The following is a 19,008-nucleotide window of genomic DNA, read 5'->3' on the forward strand; positions in this document are numbered from 1 at the left end:
TAAAAGGATGCTCTGAAACGGGATACACAGCAGGTGGCCAGAGCGAGATTGTCTCTGTAAATGTATCTTCCCGATCTTTCCGAAGAGAGCGATAGGGTGGCACAAAAGGAACGTTGGCGCAGACAGCTGAAATACCCTCGGGGAGCTGGGCCGCTCCGTGTTTCTAGACATTGCGCTCGTGAAATGCTTCTGCCGGGTGAGCGGCAGGTAAACAAAGAGAACGTCAAAAGAGCTCCCTGCTGGATCAAGCCGACGGGCCACCAAGTCCGGCATTCTCTTCTCACAGTGCCTGGGGGGGAACCCACAGCAGGATTCGAACGCAGCTCTCGCCTCCTGCGGTTTCCGGCAACTGGGATTCGGAAGACTTGGCGCCCCCAACTGCGGAGGCAGAACAGAGGCGTCGGGAGGAAGTCCACAATAACTCGCAAGATGTCGGCGAAGTTAACTATTCAAAGAAACGAAACAACTCAGAGCACGTGAGCACAGTGACTCTTCCCCAACGAGGCCCTTGCGAAGGCTGAAGGTCTCCGCCTTGCCACCGCTCTCTACGTCCCTTGGGATGTGGGTGGCGCTGTGGTCTAAACCACTGAGCCTCTTGGGCTTGCCGATCGGAAGGTCGGCGGTTCGAATCCCATTGCTCTGTCTCAGCTCCTGCCAACCTAGCAGTTCGGAAGCACACCAGCGCAAGTAGATAAATAGGTACCGCTCCGGCGGGAAGGTAAACGGTGTTTCCGTGTGCTCTGGTTTCCGTCACGGTGTCCAGTTGTGCCAGAAGCGGTTTAGTCCTGCTGGCCACATGACTCAGAAAGCTGTCTGTGGACAAACGCTGGCTCCCTCGGCCTGAAAGCGAGATGAGCGCCACAACCCCATAGTCGCCTTTGACTGGACTTAGCCGTCCAGGGGTCCTTTACCTTTTACCTAAGTCCCTTCCTCCCCCAGTTCCTTTCCAAGAAATCTGAGGCTCCTTCGTCTTGTCTGTCTTTGCTCTGCCCTCTTCACCCCTCTTCTGATTCCGGGACACATGGAAGGGGGGAGAGCTGGTCATAGCAGGAAGAGGCTAACCACCCTGACCCATCCCTGCTTTGTAGCAGAGCTGCCTGCTCTTCATTTGACAGAAATGGACGCAAAACGGATTGGTGGTGTTCAGAGGAGACCTCGTTCTCTTTGAGCAATAAACCTGTGAGAGAAATTGATTGGTTTCATTGATTATTGGCACGCCCCCAGTCTAGATTCGCATCTTGTCTTTCGAGAAAGTTTCAAGGCAGCTACCAATCAAATTCACATCGCGGCTATTGCGCTAAACGGGAGAAATCTATTTTTGTAATTGATGTCCACCTTTTCTTTAAAAAAAGAGGATTATATCACATGTCCAGTCTTGTTGCACTAATGGAAGGATGCAAAGGTTCGGGGGAGACAAAAGGTTGTTTATTATCATCATCATTATTGATTGTATATAAGTCTCCATGGAAGCCTTGCAGCGTCGGGCAAAAACATAATTTCTGGCTTAGACCCTGCTCTGCCTTCATGAGGGAAGCCCAAAGAAAATTGGGAGTTGGAGAGTGGGGAATATTAACAAAGAATCAATGTTACTCAATGTAATCCAAGAGAGGCAGTGCTGCACAATGTTTGGAGCAGGGGTGGGGAAACTTTTTTCCATGCAGGGGCCATATTGTCTTGTATGGAACCTTCTGAGGGCCACATGCCCTGGTGGGTGGAGCCAGAGGCCAAAGGAGGCGGGCCAAAGGGTGTGGCTTTTGTACTGTTCGACCAAAGTTGTTGAAGCTTTCGAGCTTTTTCTGAGCCATGTCTGGGAAATTTCAGACGTATGACAACCCTAGAGAGGAGGGGAGATTTCAGTGGGGGCCGGATTCAGCATGGATGACTCCTTACCTCGCTAGCTAAGACTCCAAACACCTACCCCCAACCCCAGGCCTGTGAAACCAAGCAATACGGTTCTGAGTTCAAGTTGCGGCAAACTGCATTAGGAGAGAGTTACTGGATGGCTACCGTGAGAATATGGTGGACTAGAGGGGCTTGTTTTCAGGTTTTTGTACATTCTTATATCGGCAGCCACCTAGCGCCCTAATGGGACACGGGTGGCGCTGTGGGTTAAACCACAGAGCCTAGGACTTGCCGATCAGAAGGTCGGCGGTTCGAATCCCCGCAATGACGGGGTGAGCTCCCATTGCTCGGTCCCTGCTCCTGCCAACCTAGCAGTTCGAAAGCACCTCAAAGTGCAAGTAGATAAATAGGTACTGCTCCGGCGGGAAGGTAAACGGCGTTTCCGTGCGCTGCTCTTGTTCGCCAGAAGCGGCTTAGTCCTGCTGGCCACATGACCCAGAAGCTGTACGCCGGCTCCCTCGGCCAGTAAAGCGAGATGAGTGCCGCAACCCCAGAGTCGGCCACGACTGGACCTAATGGTCAGGGGTCCCTTTACCTTTAGCGCCCTAATATTATTGATACTGGGGTAGAGGCAGAGATTTTCCTCTTTATCAAATCGGATATTAACCGATCTGTGGCGCGGTCTCTTACGCCATTACTTCATTTATTTATTTTGACATTTACGCCTCCCTTGTTATGCCTAATGATTTCCTTCTGAAGAGATCTGCTCCTGTTTCAGCTCACCAACTGCCGGCGTGATGCCGCCCCAGCTCTAATTTAATTCTAATTACTGCTATTAATGCTAATTAGGACCACTAATACTTGGCACCGATATAGAACTTTTAAAAGTGCTTCGCATGCATTCCGTTATAAGGTGACTGTTTCTCTTGCAAACGGGCAGCTGTGTGTTTTGATCTCTGCCTGTTTTAGGATCTCATTTGGCCGAGACCTTGTTGTTGTTGAGTCATTTAGTCATGTCCGCCTCTTCGTGACCCCCTGGACCAGAGCACGCCAGGCCCTCCTGTCTCCCACTGCCTCCCGCAGTTTGGTCAAACTCCTGCTGGTAACTTCGAGAACACTGTCCCACCATCTCGTCCTCCGTCGTCCCCTTCTCCTTGCGCCCTCCATCTTTCCCAACATCAGGGTCTTTTCCAGGGAGTCTTCTCTTCTCATGAGGTGGCCAAAGTCTTGGAGCCTCAGCTTCAGGATCTGTCCTTCCAGTGAAGAAGAAGAAGAAGAAGAAGAAGAAGAAGAAGAAGAAGAAGAAGAAGAAGAAGAAGAAGAAGAAGAAGAAGAGTAGTAGTAGTAGTAGTAGTAGTAGTAGTTTGGATTTGATATCCCGCTTTATCACTACCCGAAGGAGTCTCAAAGCGGCTAACATTCTCCTTTCCCTTCCTCCCCCACAACAAACACTCTGTGAGGTGAGTGGGGCTGAGAGACTACAAAGAAGAGTGACTAGCCCAAGGTCACCCAGCAGCTGCATGTGGAGGAGCAGGGAATCGAACCCGGTTCACCAGATTACGAGTCTACCGCTCTTAACCACTACACCACACTGGCTCTGAGTGAGCACTCAGGGCTGATTTCCTTAAGAATGGAGAGGTTTGATCTTCTTGAAGTCCATGGGACTCTCAAGAGTCTCCTCCAGCACCAGAATTCAAAAGCATCCATTCTTCAGCGATCAGCCTTCTTGATGGTCCAGCTCTCCCTTCCATACATCACTACTGGGAAAACCATAGCTTTAACTATACAGACCTTTGTTGGCAAGGTGATGTCTCTGCTTTTTAAGATGCTGTCTAGGTTTGTCATCACCTTTCTCCAAAGAAGCAGGCATCTTTTAATTTCGTGCCTGCTGTCACCATCTGCAGTGATCATGGAGCCCAAGAAAGTAAAATCTCTCACTGCCTCCATTTCTTCCCCTTCTATTTGCCAGGAGGTGATGGGACCAGTGGCCATGATCTTGGTTTTTTTGATGTTGAGCTTCAGACCATATTTGGCGCTCTCCTCTTTCACCCTCATTAAAAGGTTCTTTTAACATCTGGGAGGAGCCAACACCAAAAAGGCCCTCTCTCGTGTCCCCACCCAACGCACTTGTGAGGGTGGTAGGACTGAGAACGGTGTCTCCCCTGAAGATCTTAGAGCCCAGGCAGGGAGAATAACGGTCTTTCTGACAGCCTAGGGCCCGAGTGGTTTTTGGCCAAGCTAGCTGCGGTTGATGAGGAGTTTGGAGTCCGGCAAGATATGGAGGTGGGGGCACCGACTTGGGGAAGCCCGGTCAGCCCTCCTTCCCCACCCCACCAAACCTACCGAGCATCTTCCAATTAGCAGCTTCGTCAGCGTTGACGCCAATCTACTGAAAGAAAACCTCGCGCGGAGCCCTCGGAAACTTCACCCCCGGGGGCATTCATTAAAAGTTTTAAAACACCTTGCTCTAGTGGTGTGCTCCCCTCCTTTCTTCTCTCGGCTTGGGCTCTGGCACTGCTGCCAATTTAGCTAATTGGAAGGCTTGAGGCCTGACAGGCGGGCGACGTTCCTTATCCTCTGGCATTCTTTGTCCTGCGGGCCCTGTGGCAGATTCGGCAGCCAACTCCCATTGCCGCTGCTTTTACTGAAGTCAACTTGAAGCCACTCTGTGTGTGTGTGTGTTTTTCTCGCCTTGTTTACTTATTAAAGGGGAATATAGGCAGCGGATCTTCCCCCGCTATTAAGCTGGAGTTGGGCGTTAATTTTGAGGTTAGACTCATCGCAGAGGCTGGCATAGCAGGTGGAATGGCGGCTGTCTTCAGGGATCTCCCTGCTGCCCACGAAACCTCTCAGTAACACCGTCACCCTCCAAATACAACATGGTTCAACCCCCTTCTCCTACAACGACCCTGCGAGGAAGGCGAAAAGGCTGTGACTGACTCATTCATTCATTCATTCATTGACTCCAAAGTCAGCCCCGAGAGCTTCAGGATGAAGTGGGGATTCGAACCCTGATCTCCCAGGTCCTAGTCCGACACTCTAACCACTACACCACCCTGCCTTCCTGGAGTCCAGCTCTATAAATGAAGTTAGGGACTCACGGTGGCTGTCACGGTCCGGTCTACGGGCGATCGAAGTCCCGGCTGAGGACGTCGGGACCGGGTGCAAGATGGCGGGGTGGGAGCAGGAACGAGAGTCCAGAAGGCAGGGGTCCGAGGGTCGGGAAGCAGGGAGTCACGAAGTCAAGGGTCCGAGGGTCGAGGAGCAGGGAGTCACGAAGTCAAGGGTCCGAGGGTCGAGGAGCAGGGAGTCACGAAGTCAAGGGTCCGAGGGTCAAGAAGCAGGGAGTCACGAAGTCAAGGGTCTGAGGGTCAAGGAGCAGGGAGTCACGAAGTCAAGGGTCCGAGGGTCGAGGAGCAAGGAGTCACGAAGTCAAGGGTCTGAGGGTTGAGGAGCAGGGAGTCACGAAGTCAAGAGTCTGAGGGTCGAGGAGCAGGGAGTCATGAAGTCAAGGGTCCGAGGGTCGAGGAGCAAGGAGTCACGAAGTCAAGGGTCCAAGGGTCAAGAAGCAAGGAGTCACGAAGTCAAGGGTCCAAGGGTCAAGAAGCAAGGAGTCCCGAAGTCAAGGGTCCAAGGGTCGAGGAGCAGGGAGTCACAAAATAAGGGGTCTGAAGGTTGAGAAGCAAGGAGTCAAACGCAGCAAGGCAGGGAACATGTTGCTGTGGCAAAAAGAGCCGAAGGGAAATGCTGACCTTATATCCAGAACAAACTTAGGAAGGCCCCAGTCCTGCGAAGCCCTACTGGTCACAGGGCCTAGCTCCTGCACGCACTCCTGGCATTGGCGCTGTGGTTTAAACCACTGAGCCTCTTGGGCTTGCTGATCAGGAGGTCGGCGGTTCGAATCCCTGTGATGGAGTGAACTCCCGTTGCTCCATCCCAGCTCCTGCCAACCTAGCAGTTTGAAAGCACACCAGCGCAAGTAGATAAATAGGTAACACTGCGGCAGGAAGGTAAACGGCATTTCCGTGCACTCTGGTTTCAGCCACGGTGTCCTGTTGCGCCAGAAGCGGTTTAGTCCTGCTGGCCACATGACCCGGAAAGCTGTCTGTGGACAAACACCGGCTCCCTCGGCCTGAAAGCGAGATGAGCGCCGCAACCCCAGAGTCGCCTTTGACTGGACTTAACCGTCCAGCGGTCCTTTACCTTTTTTATATATAAATGAAGCAGGCATTTATATAGTAGGCATTTAAAGCAAAATGTCACTCTGATATATTTTCCTTGAAGCTCTGTTTTGTTCCAGATTGCTTTATTTGAGCTTTTCATGTGCTGTAAACCGCCGTGAGATTTTTTTTCTTTAAAATATAAAACGGTATAGATATGTAATGAATAATAGCAGCAGCAGCAACAATAACAAAAAGTAATAAATGTCGCAGCAAAAAAAAAAGTTGCCTAGACATTTGCATTGTGGCTTAACAACAACAACTGTATGTACATGGGCATCATTTTTAATGATTTCTATTTTGCAGTTTTACACAAATTTAATTTGGCAAGCAAAAGCAAATTATATTAATTATATGTTTTTTGTGGGTTTATTTTTATTTATTTTTTTAATTCCCAAGTCGTGTTACAACTTTTTAGCATTCGTTGTTTTTGGAATTTGTGCACTAGTGCCCCCCAGAGGACAGTTTGAGCATAGCCGCTCAGAAACTTGACAAAACCTTTTGAATGGCAATAACCTTTTTTAATCACCGCAGCCCTAATAAATATAGATTTGATGAATCAGTTGGAAATGTTAGTTGGCTGAAAGCTGGATTTTAATGAACCATACTGAGAGGGAGGGAGAGGGAGACACACGCAGAGAAACGTTTATGAAAAGCTTTAGATGGCATGATAGACTTCGTGATTAGTAAACTTTCTTCCTTCCTTCCTTCTTTCAGATATGGTGACCAGAACCTCACACAATGGATTGTCTCTACTCTTAGCCCTACCCGGAGTAGGCTTACTGAAAAGAACAGAGATAGCTAACTTGAGCCCATTAATTTCAACAGGCCTACTTTGAGTAGAAGCGACATTACATACACCTCAGAATTTGTAGGAAGGGATTGCAATACTGGTATGTATGTACGTGTGTATGTATTTATTTATATGCTTCCTTTCCCAATTATCCCAATTATAACTGGGAGCGGCTGCCAAGACCACATAACACCGGTCCTGAAAGACCTACTGTTATGTACTGAACTTCTCACCCTGGGATACTGTGGATAGTTTTCAGTGATTGGATAGTTACAGAAAGTTGTTACGGTTGCATGGTAAAAAAGTTAAAGGGACCCCTGACCATTAGGTCCAGTCGTGGCCGACTCTGGGGTTGCGGCGCTCATCTCGCTTTACTGGCCGAGGGAGCCGGCGTACAGCTTCCGGGTCATGTGGCCAGCAGGACTAAGCCGCTTCTGGAGAACCACAGCAGCGCACGGAAACGGCGTTTACCTTCCCGCTGGAGTGGTACCTATTGATTTACTTGCATTTTGATGTGCTTTTGAACTGCTAGGTTGGCAGGAGCAGGGACCAAGCAACGGGAGCTCACCCAGTCGCGGGGATTCGAACCGCCGACCTTCTGATCGGCAAGTCCTAGGCTCTGTGGTTTAGACCACAGCGCCACCCATGTGGTACTGGAGCTCTATGTAAGCAGGCTGGCTGAACCCTTCAGTTCAGTCCTGTTCTGTTCTGGCCTGTGAATAAACAAGAGCTGTTTGAAGAATCGCTGTGTTGTCTGATATGTTCACCCACAACTTAACACCTACATTGGCTCCCAGGACGTTTCCGAGCACAATTCAAAGTGTTGGTGCTGACCTTGAAAGCCCTAAACAGCCCAGTATCCCTGAAGGAGCGTCTCCACCCTCATCATCCAGCCCGGTCACTGAGGTCCAGCTCCAAGCGCCTTCTGGCGGTTCTCTCCCTGGGAGAAGTGAGGTTGCATAATTCCTAGCAGGAAGCTTCAGGTTTTTTTAGGGGTAAACAGTTAAAATCGCTAGTAGGGTTGTAATATCACCTGTAGTTTAAGGCTGAATTCTGGACATAATGGAAGAGGCTAAAGGGTTTGGATTATCATAAAAGATGCGGGAGGAAAGGATTACTGTAATAATAGGACCTACGAAGGAGAGGATGGGAGTCCAGGAGATTCCTTGGAATCCTGTCTTTATGATTTATGTTTGATAAAAGGTAAAGGGACCCCTGACCATTAGATCCAGTCATGGCAGACTCTGGGGTTGCGGTGCTCATCTCGCTTTATTGGCCGAGGGAGCCAGCGTTCAGCTTCCGGGTTATGTGGCCAGCAGGACTAAGCCGCTTCTGGCGAACCAGAGCAGCGCACAGAAACGCTGTTTACCTTCCCGCCAGAGCGGTACCTATTTATCTACTTGCGCTTTGACATGCTTTCAAACTGCCAGGTGGGCAGGAGCAGGGACCGAGCAACGGGAGCTCACCCCGTCGCGGGGATTCGAACTGCCGACCTTCTGATCGGCAAGTCCTAGGCTCTACCCACAGCTGTAAAATCTTGATTTGAAAAACCAAATAAACAAATTTACGAAAAAAGAAGAAGTCGTAGTAGTTGGCCGTGGCGAAGCCAATGCTGGGAACAGTTCCATTCCCCAGGAAAACCACATTCCCCATCAACAAAAGACGCTTTTCCTGCAGCCGGAGTAAGGAAATCAAACTGCATTCACGAGCGCCGTCGAGCTTAATGATAACTGGATGAAACGAAAGTTCTGCTCTTGGACAAGAAGCCCGAGAAAGCAAGTTTCGTTATCCAGGAATGCATTCCACGTGGCCCTGTGCCATTCCTGCTTCTCGCTACCTCGTCTCCCCGCGCACAGCATGCGCTGTCTGTATCAACAAGACTTCCGCTCCCACTAGAGAGGCATTGCGCTCAAAGTATCCATGCCATTTCCTTCTCTGTGGGGATTTTATAGTATCTGATTTCTCTGGTGGCAGGGGTAATAAACTTTTCGCCCTTGTTTCCTGGCAGTCTCTCAGAAGGCTTCTCACCAGTGGGTGACAACCAAACAGGAATTACTGGGGTTTTTCCATTTATTTGAGCAGCCAAAAAAAAACCCTTTAACCGAAAATGCGAAGTAATAATAATAATAATTTATTATTTGTACCCCGCCCATCTGGCTGGGTTTCCCCAGCCACTCTGGGCGGCTTCCATAGAAACCAAAAATACAGTAAAATATCACAGATTAAAAACTTCCCTGAACAGGGCTGCCTTAAGATGTCTTCTGAATGTCAGGTAGTTATTTATCGCTTTGACATCTGATGGGAGGGCGTTCCACAGGGCGGGCGCCACCACCGAGAAGGCCCTCTGCCTGGTTCCCTGTAGCTTTGCTTCTCGCAATGAGAAATCCGCCAGAAGGCCCTCGGCGCTGGACCTCAGTGTCCGGGCTGGATGATGGTGATGGAGACACTCCTTCAGGTATACTGGACCGAGGCCGTTAAGGGTTTAAAGGTCAACACCAACACTTTGAATTGTGCTCGGAAACGTACTGGGAGCCAATGTGTGTCCTTCTATTGAATTTATTTTTTAATCCTTCCTGATCATTAGCAGGGATGGGAGAATTTCATGGGAGAATTTGCATCGGCCAAACGGACAGGTTTAGAGAGAAGTTCAGGGAAAGGTTAGCTGTGTGCAAGGCTGGGGTTAGGTTTGATGAGGCCCTCAGCTATCGAAGGCAATGGGGCCCTTTCTATGTCCAGCTGTCCTTTGTCCACAACAAATTGCCGCTGTTTCTTTGTGTTGAATATATGCTATGTGGTCATTTATGCACCTCATAGGTATCTCAAGCCATTTGCGCATGTTGCCCTGCAACCAGTCCATGCAGAATGTCGGCACCCTATATATAAAAAGGAGCAAACCAGTGATATTTTAGGGAGCAGGTGAGCAGGCGGGGCCCATGACTTACAACCTAGGAGCCTACACAACACAAAACACTGTTGCAGGATGTAGGTTTTATTTTATTTGTTTTTTATCTTATATTTTGGAAATGTACACCCAGTGGTTTTTTTCCTTTAAACTTTTTGGGGGCCCCCAAGAAATTGGGGCTTGTTTAAAGGTAAAGGGACCCCTGACCGTTAGGTCCAGTCGTGGCCGACTCTGGGGTTGCAGCGCTCATCTTGCTTTACTGGCCAAGGGAGCCGGCGTACAGCTTCCGTGTCATGTGCCCAGCAGGACTAAGCCGCTTCTGGCGAACCAGAGCAGCGCACGGAAACGCCGTTTACCTTCCCGCCAGAGCGGTACCTATTTATCTACTTGCACTTTGATGTGCTTTTGAACTGCTAGGTTGGCAGGAGCAGGGACCGAGCAACGGGAGCTCACCCCGTCATCGCGGGGATTTGAACCACCAACCTTCTGATCGCCCAGTCTTGCACTCCAAATTTCCCTTTGCCAGCTGCAGACCTCAGGAAAGAGAGAGGGTGCCAAGCAGGGTTGGCGGCCACAGCGGTGGCTGAGGAGGATAAAGGACACTTGACGTTCCAGACTGACATCTGTCACCCTCAGGTTTGAGAAGAACGGGAACTGGTGGCCTCAGCACTTTTCTCCCGAAGCGCCGAAGTGTCCAGAAATAAGAGCCTGGCTGGACAGGAAAGGAAGGCATCCATTTCCCAAGAAGGGGACCGCCATCCCACTTGAGGGAAACAATGGGTTTGGAGGACAGGGTGAAGGGCAAATCATTCCAAGGCTGGAAAGTTTGCAGATATGCCAAGGCCAGGAGGACTGTGGAGGGGACCCAGCGCCGGGATTTGTGGAGACAACAGGAAACGTATGCCTGCGCTTTCCTATGGTTGTCAAACATGGGGTTTTGAAGAGTGTGGCGCAGCAAAGCACACATTTTTTTTAAGAATCAGCAGCACCTCACATCCTTCGATGTAAACATCCCTCTAGGGCTGAAGGACAGTTTGTGGCGAGGAGATTGAGAAGATGACCTCGTGACCGACTCTGGGGAAGCGCTGATCTTTACGTAGTAAGGTAAAGATAAAGGGACCCGTGACCATTAGGTCCAGTCGTGGCCAACTCTGGGGTTGCGGCGCTCATCTCGCTTTATTGGCCGAGGGAGCCGGCATACAGCTTCCGGGTCATGTGGCCAGCATGACTAAGCCACTTCTGGCGAACCAGAGCAGCGCATGGAAATGCCGTTTACCTTCCCGCCAGAGCGGTACCTATTTATCTACTTTCACTTTGACGTGCTTTCAAACTGCTAGGTTGGCAGGAGCAGGGACCAAGCAACGGGAGCTCACCCCGTCATTGTGGGGATTCAAACCACCGACCTTCTGATCGGCAAGTCCTAGGCTCTGTGGTTTAACCCACAGCACCACCCGCGTCCCAATAGTACAGTGGTACCTCGGGTTAAGAACTTAATTCATTCCTAACCTGAAACTGTTCTTAACCTGAAGCACCACTTTAGCTAATGGGGCCTCCTGCTGCCCCATTGGAGAAATGTTGGAGGGTATGCAGAACCGTACGTTTGTCCCTGTGGAAATTCACTGTGTTAATGTTGGCCCAGTTCCCTAGTCGGTAAAAGGTAAAGGGACCCCTGACAATTAGGTCCAGATTCGAACCGCCGACCTTCTGATCGGCAAGTCCTAGGCTCTGTGGTTTAACCCACAGCACCACCCGCGTCCCTCCCTAGTCTGTAGCTGACGTAAATTCATTGAGTACAATGGAGTTCCTAGTTAAACCCGCCCTTTGTGCAGAACCATGAGATCTAGAATCTTGGTCTCAGTGAGACACAAGGGCTTGTGGCTTTTTGAATACCTGTCAGCTCCTAAGCTCCTCATTCCATGATGGCAAACCTCTAAAAAAAGAAAACAAACTCCCCTGTTTAAAAACCCGCTTCCTAAACCAGTTAAAAACTGATTAGCTGATGACCCGACGGATAAGACGACAGGAAAACAAGCAGCCTTAGCTAAACACCCAAGAGGGCTTTCCGGAATCGGCAAATTTTCAGACCTGCCTTTGTGCAGAAAAGCAAGGCCAAAGGTTTGGGTAGTTTGCTGGCGATGGGTGGCCGTCCAAAGAGAGAGGGGGGGACGCTCTTTGCTCCAGAGTGGGGACACCCCAGCCGAAAATATGTCCGCTAGAAGCTTAGACAATGCTGGGGATTTTTGTGGAGTGCTTGCTAGTGCATTTCCGAAGCGCCGCAGAACGGATTTTCATTGTTGTCGTTCCGTGGCTTGGATTCTCTCTGCCCTGGAAGCGGAGATTAATTTCTCTCCGGGAGTCAAAGGTGAGAGGAAAGCGCACTCAAATCAAGGGGTCAGAAGTGCAGCTTCCAAGAATGGGGAAAGAGGGGAATACCAGAAAGCCTTGAGTGTTCCTGTTGTGCTCTAAACTAAATCCATGCGCCTCCATGTGGTTCTCATTGGTCATTGCCAGGGCTGGATTTAGGTTTTGATGCGGCCCTCAGCTACGGAAGGGAATGGGGCCCTTTATATGTCCAGCTGTCCTTTGTCCACAACAAATTGTTGCTGGCTTTTTTGTGTGTTGAATATATGCTACGTGGTAATTTATGGACCAAAAAGAAGGCTGATCGCCGAAGAATGGATGCTTTTGAATTCTGGTGCTGGAGGAGACTCTTGAGAGTCCCATGGACTGCAAGAAGATCAAACCTCTCCATTCTGAGGGAAATCAGCCCTGAGTGCTCTCTGGAAGGACAGATTGTGAAGCTGAGGCTCCAAGGCTTTGGCCACCTCATGAGAAGAGAAGACTCCCTGGAAAAGACCCTGATGCTGGGAAAGATGGAGGGGACAAGGAGAAGGGGACCGACGGAGGACAAGATGGTTGGATAAGGTTCTTGAAGCTACCAGCATGAGTTTGACCAAACTGCGGGAGGCAGTGGAAGACAGGAGTGCCTGGCGTGCTCTGGTCCAGGGGGTCACGAAGAGGCGGACACGACTAAATGACTAAACAACAACAACAACAATGGCTATCTAAAGCCATTTGCACATAAGAAAACATGTACTTTATCAAAGTAATTGTTGAACTGAAATGCAATTAAGAAGGATATTAATAGTGAAATGCAATTAAGAAGAAGGATATTAATAGGGAAATAATTATTAAGCTCTAACGTAGAATGATTTTTTTTATTCATAACAAACTTAATAGCGCAAACACATTGGCATTTGGTAATAACAAAAGTTCCTTTAGAAACACAATTGACAAAGACGGATACTCTAGTCTCTAGAAACTTGCTGTAACATGAAATGATAAGAGGTGTAAATATATGATGCAAACTACTAATAATTATAAATAACTTTATTAATATGAAGTTAACATGAAATTAAGTGTTATAGGTAAAGGTAAAGGGACCCCTGACAACTAGGTCCAGTCGTGGCCGACTCTGGGGTTGCGGCGCTCAGGTCAATTCTGTGTCCAGGGCAGCTCCATCTGGTACGCAGAATGAGACCCTACCTGCCCACAGACTGTCTCACCAGTGTGGTGCATGCTCTGGTTATCTCCCGCTGGGACTCCTGCAATGCGCTCTATGTGGGGCTACCTTTGAAGGTGACCCGGAAGCTGCAATTAATCCAGAATGCGGCAGCTAGACTGGGGACTGGGAGCGTCTGCCGGGACCACATAACACCGGTTCTGAGAGATCTGCATTGGCTCCCAGTACGTCTCTGAGCACAATTCAAAGTGTTGGTGCTGACCTTGAAAGCCCTAAACGGCCTCAGCCCAGAATTGACCTGCGCCTCCATGGACAGCTGCGAGTCCAAAATGACTCCCAGGCTGCGCACCTGGTCCTTCAGGGGCACAGTGACCCCATTCAGGACCAGGGAGTTTTTCCCCCAAAGATGCTGAACTTTAGGCCCTCCAGAAATTGCTGGCCATCCTTGCCTAAAACATTGACCATACTGGGGGAACTGTGGAGAGCTGGGGTGCAGCCTCTGCAGAGCCACAGCTTCCCTTGTCCTTGGCAGAAGTTTTATTTTATATTATTTTATTTCTTTTGGGAGGACAGTTCTACTTAGAAGTAGTTCCAAGGCTGGCCGCGGCCAAGCCAAGGCCGGGAAGAAACTCCTTTCCCAGGAAGACCCACTTTCCCATAAACAAGAGGCAGTATTCCTGCAGCCAAGGCGAGGTATCTTGCGGAAATAAAACTGCATTAATGAGCGCCGTCAACCTTACCTCCTCCGATCTTCTTATGCCATTTCCCAATTTCTCGTCTTTCACGAACTTTAGGCTTTCTTCACTAAGTGCTTTAGCATCTCTTTTGCATGCAGAAGGTCGCAGGGGCAGCTTTTAATGTTCTGTTTCCTAGTTCGCTCCACATCCATTGCCAACTTTTTTAAAAAAGGAAATGTTGTGCAAAAGCCGGGCTGCCTGTTCCTGCCTTGCTTTTCCACCCAGTTTTACACTGTCCTGATTATTATTATTATTATTATTATTATTATTATTATTATTATTATTATTATTACAGCAACTTACTCCCCTAATATGAAGCAATTTTGCACATTATTTTAATAGTAGTAGTAGTAAGGTAAAGGTAAAGGGACCCCTGACCATTAGGTCCAGTCGTGGCCGACTCTGGGGTTGTGGCGCTCACCTCGCTTTATTGGCCGAGGGAGCCGGCGTACAGCTTCCGGCTCATGTGGCCAGCATGACTAAGCCACTTCTGGTGAACCAGAGCAGCGCACGGAAACGCCGTTTACCTTCCCGCCAGAGTGGTACCTATTTATCTACTTGCACTTTGACGTGCTTTCGAATTGCTAGGTTGGCAGGAGCAGGGACCGAGCAATGGGAGCTCACCCCATCATGGGGATTCGAACCGCCGACCTTCTGATCGGCAAGTCCTAGGCTCTGTGGGTTAACCCACAGCGCCACCCGCGTCCCTGTAGTAGTAGTAGTAATAATAATTTATTACCTATATCCCGCCCATTTGGCCGGGTCTCCCCAACCACTCTGTGCGGCTCCCAACAGAACATTAAAAACACAATAAAACATCAAACATTAAAAACTTAAAACAGGGCTGCCTTCAGATGTCTTCTAGAAAGTTGCTTATTGTCGCCTGGGAGGAGCCACCACCGAGAAGGCCCTCTCGAGACAGACCGGTGCCAACAGCGAACTCTGAGTAGGACTAACATTGCATGATTTATTATCTATTTACTTATTTTTGTAATAGCACACTGCTTGATGGCAAGATAGAAAACCTCAAAGTGGTTGAGAAGAATGAAACGACCAATAGAATTTTTAATCTTTTGTTGGAAGCCGCCCAGAGTGGCTGGGGAAACTCAGCCAGATGGGCGGGGTATAAATAAAAATAAAATAAAATAAAAAATGTTGTTGTTGTTTCTATGGGTGTAATTTTTTGGACATTGGTCTGCAGAGGCAGCAAGGCTGCCAATGTGAGCCAGTGTGGTGTTGTGGTTAAGAGCCGTAGATTTGTAATCTGGGGAACCGGGTTCGATTCCCCGCTCCTCCACATGCAGCTGCTGGGTGACCTTGGGCCAGTCACACTTCTTTGAAGTCTCTCAGCCCCACTCACCTCACAGAGTGTTTGTTGGGGGAGAGGAAGGGAAAGGAGAATGTGAGCCGCTTTGAGACTCCTTCGGGTAGTGATAAAGCGGGATATCAAATCCAAACTCTTCTTCTCTTCTTCCTCCATGGGGCTACCCCAGTTTCCTTCACAGCCCCCGCCACCTTGGACTCCTTTGAAACAGCAAACCTTGGAAGGAAAAGGGTGAGGCCAGCATCAAACATAGCTGGCTGGGTTTCTGTTTGTCTACGAGCTGACCTTTTCATAAATCTGACAAATCTTTTGGAGTGAAAACAGACAGATTAGAAACTGGCAAGGCCTCCTCTGATTCTGTCCGTTTTTCAGTGGAAACGAGAAGGAAGCTTACGAATTTCGTTGGAAAAGCGATTTCAGTATGTGACATTGAGGCGGGTTTTCCTACCGCGCGTAGTGTCCGTTCCACCAAAGGCCAGAGGGTAGCGTAAGGCCAAAGGATTTCTGCATCTGTGAAACTTTACCCCTTCCCCATGCCAATTTCATCGGACACCCCCCCTTACTCCTGTTAAGGTACACCAGAGACACCACCTTGCCGACAAAGGTCCGTATAGTTCAAGCTCTGGTTTTCCCAGTAGTGATGTATGGAAGTGAGAGCTGGACCCCAAAGAAGGCTGATCGCCGAAGAATGGATGCTTTTGAATTCTGGTGCTGGAGGAGACTCTGGAGAGTCCCATGGACTGCAAGAAGATCAAACCTCTCCATTCGGAAGGAAATCAGCCCTGAGTGCTCACTGGAAGGACAGATCCTGAAGCTGAGGCTCCAAGACTTTGGCCACCTCATGAGAAGAGAAGACTCCCTGGAAAAGACCTGATGTTAGGAAAGATGGAGGGCGCAAGGAGAAGGGGACGACAGAGGACGAGATGGTGGGACAGTGTTCTCGAAGTTACCAGCAGGAGTTTGACCAAACTGCGGGAGGCTGTGGAAGACAGGAGGGCCTGGCGTGCTCTGGTCCAGGGGGTCATGAAGAGGCGGACACGACTAAACAACAACAAGTGTTATGTTGGGGGTGGAATGAGGAACAGGACTAGGAGGGGTGCAAATATTGGAAAAGGAAAAAAAGGAGTCTTCTATCCTGAAAAAGATTACCGCCAGACCCTTGGCGGCATTGTCATTGTTTTGTTTGTTTCTGATATTTGTACCCTCCAACATTTCTCAAATGAAAATAGGGACGCCCTGTTCCATAATGATAATTTTGCTCTTTATACATCTTTTTGGGTTGCCCTGGCCACTCTGGGCAGCTTCCATGACCAGCATCTGGGGTTGGCTGCGGGGGGCAGGTACCGTATTTTTTGCTCTATAAGACTCACTTTTCCCCTCCTCAAAAGTAAGGGGAAATGTGTGTGCGTCTTATGGAGCGAATGCAGGCTGCGCAGCTATCCCAGAAGCCAGAACAGCAAGAGGGATTGCTGCTTTCACTGCTCAGCGATCCCTCTTGCTGTTCTGGCTTCTGAGATTCAGAATATTTTTTTTCTTGTTTTCCTCCTCCAAAAACTAGGTGCGTCTTGTGGTCTGGTGCGTCTTATAGAGCGAAAAATACGGTATCTTGTGCGCTAGCTAGAAAAGCACGTCAGAAGTGGGGAAGTGTGAGGTCTGGGAAGACTTCTCACCTGCAAACCTTTGCTTGGCTCCACGCTCATGGAGATCCCTCTGCCTGCTTTTCAGAGCCCGTAGAATTTTTCTGCTTTACTTTTTTTGCTGGTTGTTTTTGCTATACTTTGGAAAGCTCTGAGAGCTGAATTCTTGCGCATTCTGGAACAAGGTGGTACGAACTTTGTTTGGCACAGAACAGGGGAAAGCCACGTAGGAAACTCCCTTAAGGCAGTTTATTTTTCTCCAGGTATTCCATATATTTTTTCAGTCTTCTTTCTATAATAAACGGTAAAGGGACCCCTGACCATTAGCTCCAGTCGTGGACGACTCTGGGGTTGTGGTGCTCATCTTGCTTTATTGGCCGAGGGAGCCGGCGTACAGCTTCCGGGTCATGTGGCCAGCAGGACTAAGCCACTTCTGGCGAACCAGAGCAGCGCACGGAAACGCCTTTTACCTTCCTGCCGGAGTGGTACCTATTTATCTACTTGCACATGACGTGCTTTCGAACTGCTAGGTTGGCAGGAGCAGGGACCGAACAACAGGAGCTCACCCCGTCGCGGGGATTCGAACTGCTGACCTTCTGATCGGCAAGTCCTAGGCTCTGTGGTTTAACCCACAGCGCCACCCACGTCTTCTTTGTATAGCTCTCCGTAAAAATCAACAACTGCCTACATTATCAAATTTTGAATTATGGTGCTGGTGCTGGAGGAGACTCTTGAGAGTCCCATGGACTGCAAGAAAATCAGCCCTGAGTGCTCACTGGAAGGACAGATCCTGAAGCTGAGGCTCTAAGACTTTGGCCACCTCATGAGAAGAGAAGACTCCCTGGAAAAGACCCTGATGTTGGGAAAGATGGAGGGCACAAGGAGAAGGGGACGACAGAGGACGAGATGGTGGGACAGTGTTCTCGAAGCTACCAGCATGACTTTGACCCAACTGCGGGAGGTAGTGGAAGACAGGAGGGCCTGGCGTGCTCTGGTCCAGGGGGTCACAAAGAGGCGGACATGACTAAACGACATCAACAACAACAACAACAGAGGAGGCTGCCCTGCACAAATCGCTGCTTTGGAGCTCGCCCAGATCATGGACTCTGACAGAGACACGACAAATAAACTCTTTTTAAATTTTATTTTAAGGGATGGTATTCCTGCTGTGGGTTCGGCTTGGGAGAAAATCAGCATTCTGAACTTCCGAATCTGAGCAACGCAGCACCATTAGTCGGCCGGTTTCTCGGTGACCACGTATCACGCAGAGATCCAGCAGGAAGGCTCCTTCGTTCAGGGTCCCAGTGGGATTCCCCCGGACCGCATTCACGTGGGAAACGGCTTTTTTCACTGTTTATTGGAACACCTCCAATAAACAGAACGGGATTCGTCCGCTGATAAGCAAAGTTGAAGAGTTAATTGCTCTTCTTCGTTCTTTGATTAAAAGGGGGAGGGAAAGTATGTCTGGAAAAAAGGCTAAATCCAGGATTCTAACATCACTTAGATTATGGGAAGAGGCAGGCTGTGAGGGGTGGGTGGATATTGTTTTTTAACGCCCCCCCTTGACACAGGGGTGGGCGGAGACACCCACCTTGGATTTAAGAGGTCCTGGTGTCATTGAATTTCGGGCAGACTTGGAAACTGCACCAGGGCGAGAGTGCCGTGAGGAAGGAAGGAAGGAACTGCATTAATTAATTTGGAAAGAGACAGGCTGCTGCTGCTGGAATAAGTCCGTGTAACTGTAGGTAGAGATATAACTCAATTGCAAAGGGCATGGCAGCCATCAACTTGGGACTCCTGTTCATTTTCGTCAGGTTTTGCTGGGGTAAGTCGGATCATTCCCCCCTTCCAAAATGCAATTTTTACCTAGGATTAAACTGGAATTAAATTTATAAATAAGAAAATGTACGATAAGGAAAGTTATGCAACAGGATTAGGACTGTGATGTGGTATTTTGAAACACTGATATTGGAAACTGCTACCTATAAGTACTAAGAAATTCGGATGGAAGAGATTCGAGGAAATCAAAT

The sequence above is a fragment of the Podarcis muralis genome, chromosome 18 (assembly GCF_964188315.1).
Source record: "Podarcis muralis chromosome 18, rPodMur119.hap1.1, whole genome shotgun sequence".
Classification (NCBI taxonomy): Eukaryota; Metazoa; Chordata; class Lepidosauria; order Squamata; family Lacertidae; genus Podarcis; species Podarcis muralis.